The following is a 12,733-nucleotide window of genomic DNA, read 5'->3' on the forward strand; positions in this document are numbered from 1 at the left end:
TATTTTGGTCGCCGGAAAAGTTTCGCACTTTATCGGTATTGTACCGGGAGTGCCGAAAGGGGTCCGGGGGTCCACCAGCCCCGGGGGGCCACATGGGCTGTGGGGTGTGCGCCTTGGCCTATATGGGCCAAGGGAACCAGCCCCAAGAGGCCCATGCGCCAAGAGATAAGGGAAAGGAAGAGTCCTAAAGGGGGAAGGCACCTCCGAGGTGCCTTGGGGAGGATGGACTCCTCCCTGGCCGCACCCTTCCTTGGAGGAAGGGCCAAGGCTGCGCCCCCCCTCTCCCTGGCCCTATATATAGTGGGGGGAAGGGAGGGCAGCAATACCTAAGCCCTGGCGCCTCCCTCTCCCTCCTCCTCCTCTCCCGCGGTGCTTGGCGAAGCCCTGCGGGATTGCCACGCTCTTCCACCACCACCACGCCGTCATGCTGCTGCTGGACGGAGTCTTCCCCAACCACTCCCTCTCTCCTTGCTGGATCAAGGCGTGGGAGATGTCACCGGGCTGCACGTGTGTTGAACGCGGAGGCACCGTTCTTCGGTGCTTAGATCGGAATCAACCGCGATCTGAATCGCTACGAGTACGACTCCTTCATCCGCGTTCTTGCAACGCTTCCGCATCGCGATCTACAATGGTATGTAGATGCATTCCCCTTCCCCTCGTTGCTAGATTACTCCATAGATTGATCTTGGTGATGCGTAGAAAATTTTGAATTTCTGCTACGTTCCCCAACACCAGCATCTCTCCCGGTCTGGAGATCGTCGGCGGATCCGGCGTGATTCCACCTTGATGTCCTTCCATTCCAGCGCAGCCGCAGAGCCCCCGCTGGATTCCCCCCCTCCTCTTGGGGTCACGAGGCGCCATGGCCTCCGCATGGGACGCTGCCGATGTCCTCCCTCCTTTGGTGTCCCGAGCCGTCGGGGCCTCCGCCGAATTTCCCTCCGTCATTACTCTCCTCTCTCTGTCTCCGTCGCCGCCACGAAAGGGAGGCGATACCCGTACGAAAACGTGCCTCCTGGCCTGTGGCTGTTAGCAGCACACGCTTCAGATGGACTTACCTCCAATTGTTTGGTTAGTGTGTGATGACCCACAAGTATAGGGGATCAATCGTAGTCCTTTCGATAAGTAAGAGTGTCGAACCCAACGAGGAGCAAAAGGAAATGACAAGTAGTTTTCAGCAAGGTATTCTCTGCAAGCACTGAAATTATAAGTAACGATTAGTTTGATAGCAATATAATTTGTAACGAGCAAGTAACGATAACGGTAACAGAAGTGCAGCAAGGTAGCCCAATCCTTTTAAGGCAAAGGACAGGCCAAAACGGTATCTTATGATAAGCAAAGCTTTCTTGAGGGTACACAGGAATTTCATCTAGTCACTTTCATCATGTTGGTTTGATTTGTGTTCGCTACTTTGATAATTTGATATGTGGGTGGACCGGTGCTTAGGTGTTGTTCTTACTTGAACAAACCTCCTACTTATGATTAACCCCCTCGCAAGCATCCGCAACTACGAGAAAAGTATTAAGATAAAATCTAACCATAGCATTAAACTTTTGGATCCAAATCAGTCTCTTACGAAGTAGCGCATAAACTAGGGTTTAAGCTTCTGTCACTCTCACAACCCATCATATAATAACTCCTCCACAATGCATTCCTTTAGGCCCTAATAAGGTGAAGTGCCATGTAGTTGACGTTCACATGACACCACTAAGGGAATCACAACATACATACCATCAAAATATCGAACACATATCAAGTTCACGTGATTACTTGTAACAAGATTTCTTCCGTGACCTCAAGAACAAAAGTAACTACTAACAAATAATAATCATGCTCAAGATCAGAGGGGTGATGACCCACAAGTATAGGGGATCTATCGTAATCTTTTCGATAAGTAAGAGTGTCGAACCCAACGAGGAGCAGAAGGAAATGACAAGCATTTTTCAACAAGGTATTCTCTGCAAGCACTGAAATTATCGGTAAAAGATAGTTTTGTGATAAGATAATTCGTAACGGGTAACAAGTAACACAAGTAAACAAGGTGCAGCAAGGTGGCCCAATCCTTTTTGTAGCAAAGGACAAGCCTGGACGAACTCTTATATAAAGCAAAGCGCTCCCGAGGACACATGGGAATTGTTGTCAAGTTAGTTTTCATCATGCTCATATGATTCACGTTCGTTACTTTGATAATTTGATATGTGGGTGGACCAGTGCTTGGGTGCTGCCCTTCCTTGGACAAGCCTCCCACTTATGATTAACCCCTCTTGCAAGCATCCGCAACTACGAAAGAAGAATTAAGGTAAACCTAACCATAGCATGAAACATATGGATCCAAATCAGCCCCTTACGAAGCAGCGCATAAACTAGGGTTTAAGCTTCTGTCACTCTAGCAACCCATCATCTACTTATTACTTCCCAATGCCTCCCCCTAGGCGCAAATAATGGTGAAGTTTCATGTAGTCGACATTCACATAACACCACTAGAGGAAAGACAACATACATCTCATCAAAATATCGAATGAATACCAAATTCACATGATTACTTATAACAAGACTTCTCCCATGTCCTCAGGAACAAATGTAACTACTCACAAAGCATATTCATAATCAAGATCAGAGGAGTATTAATTATCATTAAGGATCTGAAAATATAATCTTCCACCGAATAAACCAACTAGCATCAACTACAAGGAGTAATCAACACTACTAGCAACCCACAGGTACCAATCTGAGGTTTTGAGACCAAGATCGAATACAAGAGATGAACTAGGGTTTGAGAGGAGACAGTGATGGTGAAGATGTTGATGGAGATTGACCCCCTCTCAATGAGAGGATCGTTGGTGATGACGATGGCTTCGATTTCCCCCTCCCGGAGGGAAGTTTCCCCGGCGGAACAGCTCCACCGGAGCCCTAGATTGGTTTTGCCCAAGTTCCGCCTCGAGACGGCGGCGCTTCATCCCGAAAGCTTCCTTCTGAGTTTTTTCCAGGTCAAAACACACCATATAGCAGAAGATGGGCGTCGGGGGCCTACTAGGGGCCCCACAAGGACGGGGGGCGCGCCCTCCACCCTTGTGGCTGGCTGGTGGCCCCCTCTGGTATTTTCTTTTCCCAATATTTTTTATATATTCCAAAAAACATTCTCCGTGAAGTTTCAGGACTTTTGGAGTTGTGCAGAATAGGTCTCTAATATTTGCTCCTTTTCCAGTCCAGAATTCCAGCTGCCGGCATTCTCCCTCTTCGTGTACACCTTATAAAATAAGAGAGAAAATGCATAAGTATTGTGATATAATGTGTAATAACAGCCCATAATGCAATAAATATCAATATAAAAGCATGATGGAAAATAGACGTATCAACTCCCTCAAGCTTAGACCTCGTTTGTCCTCAAGCAAAAGCCGATATCGCAAAATATGTCCACATGTTTAGAGATAGAGGTGTCGATAAAATAAAATACGGACATGAGGGCATCATGATCATCTTTAGGACAACAACATATATTGTCATATAATTTCTTATGTTAAAGTAACAATTCGTTCACAAGATAAAGCATGAGTCAGAAACTTCACTAAAAACTAACAAACTATGATCTCAGTCATTGAAGCAATTGCAATTTATCATAACATCGGAAAGAGTCAATGCAAGAGCTTTTCAGCAAGTCCACATACTCAACTATCATTTAATCTTTCACAATTGCTAACACTCACGCGATACTTATGGGTTTAAAGCTTCAATCGGACATAGAGAAAGATAGGGGGGCTTATTGTTTCACCTCCCAACCTTTTACCTCAAGGGTAATGCCAACAATAATACTTTATGGTAACCTACATCTCAATGGATATATTTATCCGGATCTCTCCAACACATAGTGCTTGCCAAAGGAAAAAGTATAAAAGGGAAAGGTGAAGATCACCATGACTCTTGTATAAGGGAAGAATATAAAAGTAAAAGATAGGCCCTTCGCAGGGGGAAGCAGAGGTTGTCATGCGCTTTTATGGTTGGATGCATAAAATCTTAATGCAAAAGAACGTCACTTTATATTGCCGCTTGTGATAAAGACCTTTATTATGCAGTCTGCCGCTTTTATTTCTTCCATATCACAAGTTCGTATAAAGCTTATTTTTCTTCACACTAATATATCATCATATTTAGAGAGCAATTTTTATTGCTTGCACCAATGACAACTTACTTGAAGGATCTTACTCAATCCATAGGTAGGTATGGTGGACTCTCATGGCAAAACTGGTTTAAGGGATGTTCGGAAGCACAAGTAGTATCTCTACTTGGTGCAAAGAATTTGGCTAGCATGAGAGGGAAAGGCAAGCTCAACGTGTTGGATGATCCATGACAATATAACCTCTATTCGGATATATGAAAACATAACCCATTATGTTGTCTTCCTTGTCCAACATCAACCTTTTAGCATGTCGTATTTTGATGAGTGCTCACAATTACAAAAGATGTCCAAGATAGTATATTTATATGTGAAGCCTCTCTTTCTCTATTACTTCCTATTAATTGCAACACTGACCAAAACTATGTTTATCAACTCTCAACAACTTTAATTCATCATACTCTTTATATGTGAAGTCATTATTCTCCATAAGATCAATACATGATCTTTTTATTTGTTTTTATTCTTTCTTTTATTTAATTCCCTCAAGATCATAGCACGAAAGCAGAGCCCTTAACTCAAAACTACTCTTTATTATATATAACTCACATACTCGATTACATAAATAGAGATCGAAACAAAACTCAAAGGTAGATCATACTAAAAACTTTATTCTACTAGATCAAGATATAACCAAAAGGATCGAACTAGGAAAAATGATAAAGATAAAGATGTGATGGTGATACGATATCGGGCACCTCCCGCAAGCTTGGCAGTTGCCAAGGGGAGTGCCCATACCCATGTATTTATGTCTCTTTCTTCGGAGGTGGTGATGATGGAGTTGTTGATGAAGTAGTGCCACACATCGAGCGCAGGAGATGCTCCAACTTACGAATAATACCCTTGAGTGCGATGATATGCTCTTGCAACAGAATATTTTCACGAGTGAGATACTTGTTTTGCACACGAACTATTTCAATGATCTTGAAAGCTTCAACTTCAGTAGGTGTAAGATGATTGTAGTAAGGTTGAAGGATGTCTTCTTCTTCTGCTGCCGGAACTTGATCTTCCACAACCTTCTTGATCTTATCACCCTCGTTGATTTCCCCAAGTTCTTCTCTCTTCATCTCTATCTTCATTAACCAAGCATTGTCGCCCGCGTTGTTGGAGGAGGGGGGACGACATGATGCCTGGCCTTGAAAAATCTGGCAGAAAACAGCTCGAAAGAAAAACAGGAGATATTGTCGCGGTACAGTGGTCAAAATCTTAGGGAGATTATATAATGAATTTTTACCAACAAAAATAAGTATCATGCAAGAAAACGGAGCCCGGAGGGCACACGAGGTGTCCACAAGGTCGGGGGGGGTGCGCCCAGGGGGGTAGGGCGCGCCCTCCACCCTTGTGGTGGCCTCGTGTCTCTTTCGGACTACTTTTAATTTTCCTAATTTTTTAAATATTTCAAAGCGGAGAAAAATTGCTATTAGAACACATTTGGAGTCGGTTTACTTACTGTACCGCATACCTATTTCTTTTCGGAGTCTGAAACATTCTGGAAAGTGTCCCTTATGTACTCCTCTGGTGTTACGATATTAATTATATTGGTCCCAACATTTATGGGAGTACCTGAGATATAATGTTTGATTCTTTTACCGTTTACCACCTTCGGATTTGTGCCTTCGGCGTTGTTGATTTTTATGGCACCGGAACGATAGACCTCCTCGATGATGTAAGGACCTTCCCATTTATAGAGAAGTTTTCCTTGTGTGCAGTTCTATCTCCAGCGTGGTGTCCTCCATAAGACTCGGAGCGGCACTTGCGCAGGATCTGTTCCTGTTCATGCTCAGGTACACAACATCTAATAACACAATCTACTCCTTTATAAAGATGTGGGTCATCCCAAAAGTAATGTCTTAAATCATAGAAAAACTTGTTCTTTTGCTGGTATGCGACACTTTGATATCTTTAGGACACGACATCTTTTCAATAGCATCTACTTTAGCTTTATCAACTTCAATACCTCTTTCAGAAATTTTATGCCCCAAAACAATACCTTTATTAACCATAAAGTGACACTTCTCCCAATTCAAGACAAGATTAGTTTCTTCACATCTCTGCAAAACTCGATCAAGGTTGCTTAAGCAATCATCAAAAAAAGTTCTGTAAACAGAGAAATCATCCATGAAAACTTCAACAATCTTTTCACAAAAATCAGAGAATATAGCAGTCATACATCTTTGAAAGGTAGCAGGTGCATTGCATAAACCAAACGACATACGTCTATAAGCAAAGGTACCGAAAGGGCAAGTAAAAGTGGTCTTCTCCTGATCATCTTTTGACACTGGTATTTGAGAGAAACCAGAATAACCATCTAGAAAGCAAAAATGTGTATGTTTAGATAGTCTTTCTAGCATTTGTTCAATAAAAGGTAGAGGGTAATGATCTTTCCTAGTAGCTTTATTCAATTTGTGAAAACCAATTACCATTCTATAACCTGTAACAATTCTTTGCGGAATCAATTCATTCTTAACATTAGGAACAACAGTAATACCTCCCTTCTTAGGGACACAACGAACAAGACCTACCCATTTACTACCAGCAATAGGATATATTATACCCGCCTCCAGAAGCTTTAGTATTTCATTTCTTACCACTTCTTTCATCTTAGGATTTAACCGTCATTGGTGATCAACAACTGGCTTAGCATCATTCTCCAATTTAATTTTGTGCTGACATAGAGTGGAATAATGCCCTTAAGATCATCAAGAGTATATCCCATAACAGCTCGGTGCTTCTTCAGAGTTTTCAATAATTTCTTTTCCTCATGCTCTGAAAGGTTAGCACTAATAATAACAGGATATATCTTCTTTTCATCGAGATAAGCATATTTCAAAGTATCAGGTAATTATTTAAGCTCAAACACGGGATCACCCTTGGGTGGAGGAGGATCCCCAAGAATTTCAACAGGCAAATTGTGTTTCGAAATAGGTCCCTGATTAAAGAATATTTCATCTATTTCCCTTCTTTCATTCATAAACATATCATTTTCATGATCTAGCAAATATCTCTACTTCTAATGAAGCAGTTGGTAGTCTCGCTTCCAGATTTTTTTTAGTCCCACCTTTCATGATTTTTTTGATACCTCCTCCCACCTTAAACTTAGCCACCATAAACTGAAAAAACCTCGTGCTGAGGCCCCAAGCCGCACCCATGCACGTACGAGCGAAAAAAGACTACGACGATTAACCAACGAAAAAAGACCTACGAAGATTAAGCAGCTGCAAAAAAACCCTAAACCTATCGCCCGCACCTACGAGCGACCTCTCCTCTCGATCCACCCCCTCCTGTGCGACCGCTCTCTTTCCCTCTCCTCGGATGCGGCGCCGCCCCCATCTCTCGCTCCGCCGCCACCGCCCCCCGCCTTCCCCTACCTCCCGCTCAGCCACGTCCACCACCCCCACCCTTCTCCCCATTGCCGTATCCGCTTGCAGATCGTCAAGGTTAGGCAGCGGAGCTCCACATCCGTGACCCGTGCGTGCTTGTCAAGGAAGCTGCTCCTGGATCTGCGCTTGCGCGGCTGTGGCGGAAGGGACTCGAGGTGGCCGCCGTCGCCGCGGAAGACCAATCCCCCACCTTGTCCAGAATCTCTTCCTCCGCCATGTTCCAACGAGGAAGGAGGGGGCGGCTCAAAGTCTCCCTCGTTGCCGCCTACAGCTGCAGCCGCCGCCATGGGTGAGCTCCTCCTACACGACCAGTTTTGATGGATTCGTGGGCACATGCATGTATAGCGGCCGGTGCGGCCGGCGGTCGTGCGGCGTCTCGTCCCCAATGTCAAGTATGTTTCGTTTCCCTCTCCACCCTCTCATCTCTCTTAGGTTTGATGCCCCGACGTCTCTTTGTTGTGCGTCTCTTTGCTGATCTGGATTTGGATCGACCGAATCAACCAATAGCTAGAGATCTGAAATAGAATAGGTTCATTTTTTTAATAAGGTCTTTAAATCATAGTTCAGTAGAGGGAAATACCATGTCTCCTGTAATGGAATTTCATTTGTTTCACTTGCATGAACCAAACATATATGTGTGCTGATTACATGCCCCTGCAAGTGTGTTGATTCCCATGTCAATTTAGTAATTGTAGCTATATTCCTGCTGGAGCAAGGAACAAATATCAGGTTCATTTACATCTGCAGACTCCAGTTGCTTGTTCATAACTATGTTTTCCTCCTGCTGTGTCATTCAGGTCTATGTTTGTTTTCCTCCTGCTGTGCACTAACCTAGAAGCCTGTAACCATGTCCGTAGACTAAATTAATACTATCCCTGAGTGAAGGTAATGTTTCCAGCAAGAGAATTGACAGTGCTGACAGTGCCGTGATATTTCGTAGTATTGTCAATGTCAGGCATGTCGAATGCTCTCTTTTTTACTTAGCCAACTTATTTTACTACATGGGGTGTTTTGGAGTTTTGTTTCTAAAAGAGATTGTGTGGAGTTTTGTTCTGGAGTGTTTGTACTGATGCATAAAACTATCTGCATCTAAAATGGCATGGTATTAGTATTTTTATTTTTAAAGGTGTGCCACTTTCCTTGAGCTTTCAGTAAATCATAGTTATGTCCTGATGTTATTGTCACTTGAATATACATTATGATTTAATGCACGTTCAGGAAATAGTCAATGCATCACTATTTTCTGGAAACTGTCTGTTCCGTGTGAAGTTTTGATTTCAGCTTGATATATTAATAATAATATTACCATGTTTGTTGTAAATGTCTATTTACAAACTTTGCAGATAAATTGGTGCCTGTATATTATAGAAGTAAGACACTTGAAAATAGATTCAGCGTGGTTCCTGCACTCCCAACTTTTCATGGTCGACCTCACATCAGAAAACAATTATTCATCATGGGCAGTCATGGTTGTTCGCGACTCTGCAAGAAGATGATCGACGGTCGGCAGCTCGGCTGCTTCATTGCCATCTTCAACGAGCACCGTCCGACACGATTTTTCGCTGGCATGTACCATCGAATGTCACTGCTTTTATCATGGCATCCAACACTTGCAGTTGTGACTCAAAAGGGAGTTCTGAAGCTGATAAACTTGGATGGCCTGACAGTCTACCATACCAACAACCATCTCCAAGGACACGAACTTGATAAGTTTCTAAGATTCATACACACCTTCAGGTCAGATACCTACTTTGTTCTCTAGATTTCCTATGCATTTTAAGAGGATGAGCCGCCCATATATTCATGAGGAAATGATGGAGGTGACCCTATTTAAAATGAACTTTCATAAATTTTTTTCCAAGAAAAGATCAGGGTGCCGATAGGGTTTCTATTATGTTTCAGGAGAAATTTGGATCTTTTTGGACAGTTATTGCAACCATCTTTCGGAATGAGTATAAAAAGAATGCTATGAGGTAAACATAATGGATGTTGACCTTTTGATCTTGATCTCTCGATTTTTATCTAAAAAAATCTTGCTCTCTTAATTTTTATCTAATTTTTTTGGCTCTCTCGACCAGTATGATGTAATCTGTGGAGGTGTCTTCAGGATCGGTGGTGCATCGGAAAAGATGACATGAAGGAGTTGTGCATGGTGAGTTAAAAAGATTTAGATCCGGTCTTTTTACCCACCCCTCTGTGGTTTTCCTCATGCTGCTTCTCATGCAATTTTCAGTTTTACCTTCGACTACATACTACATATGGTTGCAACCAACCTTAACAGCATAACCTCGCTACATCAATCGTTGAGTTCCACTTAAAGAAATGGTAAACATAGATGTGAGTATGTGCATCCTATTTTACATATCGGTTCACTCTCCGTGGTGATCTCTGCACCCCAATTCTGGTTAAAACTGGATTTTATAATCCTTACTTTGCAATACATATCTAGGCAAACCTACTGTGTTTCTGACTAAGGGTGATTATATGATAGTTTGATAAGGGTGCCTCACAAGGGGCAAGAGCGATATATTTGTGAGGTTCCTGATCCACATAGTCTATTTCCTATGGACCTATGAAACCTGATTTTTAATTCACAAAGCCCAGTCTTGCAAAAAAAAACCGGGTATAGATGCGAGAAGATGACATATATCTTGTTAACCTTGTTGTAATTTGTGTGCTAAGTTGGCCAGAGTTTTCCTATCTTGTAGTTCACCTTGTTGTAAAGATTTGGCACAATATTTATCAAATTTCTGGTCTATATTTTTGCCTAATATGAGCACTCTATTTTCCCTGTACATCCAACTCAGCCCTGTTTGATTATGGTTCTTTCCTACACTCACAGCTAAAACTTGACAATTTGAACCCTTGATTGACGCAAGAGATTGAAGATACAACTCATGGAATCTGAAGAATTAGAAAAATGGTCAAAATTCATTTTTATTTCAAAAGTGGATAGTTGACTTTTTTATTTAACTGACTCTGAACGTCCAAGGTATCTGTTTTATTCTACTATGGACTTTATTGCCGCATTAGCATATATTTTTTTGCGAGATGCTGCATTATCATTTATGTTCTTGCATATTCTGTTGGTCCTTAATGCTGCCACTGACGACCAAGTGCTGCATATTTATTTCTCTTTATAGGAAAATGTAACACATACAACTATGATTAACACATTCTTTTTAGTATTTGCATTGGCATTATTTTGTCACTGGACAATTTTTTGTCACATATAATGATGTTTATGAATCTGTTCATGTATTTTCGAGCTTTAGATGAGTATATATACTACCAACCCTTGCTTGTCCTTTCAGACTAGGCCTACCAAGCTACCACAAGGTCACCTCAGTTGATTTTAGACTAGGCGAGCTCCTGGATAGCCTTTGCAATTCGATGCTCGGTAATGCCTTGTGTACTATACTTTTACCCTGATGGTTGTACGACTCAACGTGGCTAGCAGATTCACTTGATTCTTTACTTGATCTTTCATCTCCTGGGATAACCATGGCCCATGGGCATGGATGCTTGTGTCGCTGGTATCAGACGACATAATGTCTTATGTAGATCACTGCTCTTTGTAGGGATGCGGTGGCATGTGAGAGGACAAGCAGGCGTGGGGCTATTTATGGTTGTCTGATCATTGTACTTTGGGACATTGTACTTTTAGGACGTAATGTGCACTTCTGGTTGTTATTTTAAATTGCCCATGTCTTCATATGTCTTTCAAATTCTTGACATCTGCACTAATAGCCTAAACCTCCATGGCATGATCCATCGGAGTATTTTGTTTGTTGTACAATTTTCAAGTGCGACCTTCCAATTTATGTTGTAACTGATAGGTTTGGCACCTCAGATAAGTTCTTGAAATACCAATGTCATATTTGGATTAGAAAAATAAGATTTAGTTCGATCATGCATGCAATTGCAATAACCCTACTCTGAGCTTTTATATACTGGTTAAAATAGTTAAATCTTCTAGATTCTTTTGCATATTTTCTTGGAATTATATTGGTCTATGAGAGCACCTTAGTTTTCACTAAGCGATAAAATACAGTTTCTATTTCCGTAATACAGGTCATTAGTGGTCACTTGGGATGGGTGTGATCTGTAGCATTTGATCCAGGGAACAGATGGTTTTGTCTTGGTTCTGCTGATAGGGCAATAACGGTAAGCCCCACAACCTGCATTCCTTTCTTAGAAATATAAGTTGAATTCATGTATACATGCAAGTAGTTGATACAACAACCTATTAGTTACTCAGAGGCTTTCTGTATTGGTGTCTGCATTTTTTAATGTTACATGCATCTATTTTTATTACATAACGTTTTTTCAGCTTTGGGACTCCATGTTGATGCGTTTTTACCTTAACATCTTATTATCTATTTTTCTTTAGGCAAGGAAGAAGGTTGTAGAGTGCGGATGGATGTGAAAAGGAAGAGGATGGATGCGAGAAGAGAGAAGAGGGGTGAAAGAGGATATGGCTAGAAAGAGGGAGAAGGACAGGGTGGAGGCGCTTCTTGAGGATTTTTGTCTGACTGATTTCATACTCTCTTATAAATCATGGTTAGCTAGGTAAATCTTTTGTACAACAGCTCTTGTTCAAAAGTTTGATCTTTCGGCTTCTTATTTTAGGTCAATATCAAGTACAGTTTAGTTAATTTATATTAATGTTTATGTTTGAAATTGACTATTACCATTCTGGTTGAATGGGGGCATGGATAGAAGAGATTGTGAGTCGGGTATGGTGATGCCAACATTGTATTGGTGGCAAATAGATTTAAGTAATGTCACTGTTAAGTCACCAGAATAAGTCTGCTCCCGTTGCAATGCAGGGGCAATGGGAGAAATGTGATGTCCATGTAAGTGTTTAAAGGTAACAAGTTAGACATGATTAATATTGTGCATGAGCTATTCGTAAGTCGATTCAATTTTGAATCTGTGCAAGTTGATTTCTGGGAGAACACAAGTGCAACCTAAGGCCAAAGTCGTTGATGGCACTACGAGGCCCAGCCAGGACCTCGTCGGAGACAAGGACGACACTTCAAGCGGTAGTGAGGAGTGGTGTCACAGTCAGAGGGAAGGAAGAAGGTTCGTAAGGGTGTGGTGGTTCATCGGAAAAGTCTGGTCGCTAGGCTGGTTCAGAGGGATGGTGGGGGGTGGCGGCCGCGGCTAGCGGATCGGCGGG

At 42.0% G+C, this 12,733-nt stretch overlaps 1 long non-coding RNA gene across 11 annotated transcripts; it reads left to right on the forward strand.

Moving 5' to 3' along the window:
* The first annotated feature begins 7,377 nt into the window (after positions 1-7,377).
* On the forward strand, positions 7,378-12,231 carry LOC109778030 (uncharacterized). Of its 11 annotated transcripts, none has more exons than XR_012181084.1 (10): positions 7,378-7,940; positions 8,892-9,285; positions 9,451-9,521; positions 9,627-9,700; positions 9,782-9,885; positions 10,391-10,540; positions 10,863-10,948; positions 11,130-11,218; positions 11,623-11,715; positions 11,942-12,231. It is a non-coding gene; the product is annotated as an uncharacterized lncRNA (long non-coding RNA). The 11 variants fall into 11 exon arrangements; XR_012181088.1 differs by having other exon boundaries at positions 11,130-11,176; XR_012181085.1 differs by having other exon boundaries at positions 9,782-9,873.
* The last annotated feature ends 502 nt before the right edge of the window (positions 12,232-12,733 follow it).

This window comes from Aegilops tauschii, chromosome 1, assembly GCF_002575655.3.
Source record: "Aegilops tauschii subsp. strangulata cultivar AL8/78 chromosome 1, Aet v6.0, whole genome shotgun sequence".
Classification (NCBI taxonomy): Eukaryota; Viridiplantae; Streptophyta; class Magnoliopsida; order Poales; family Poaceae; genus Aegilops; species Aegilops tauschii.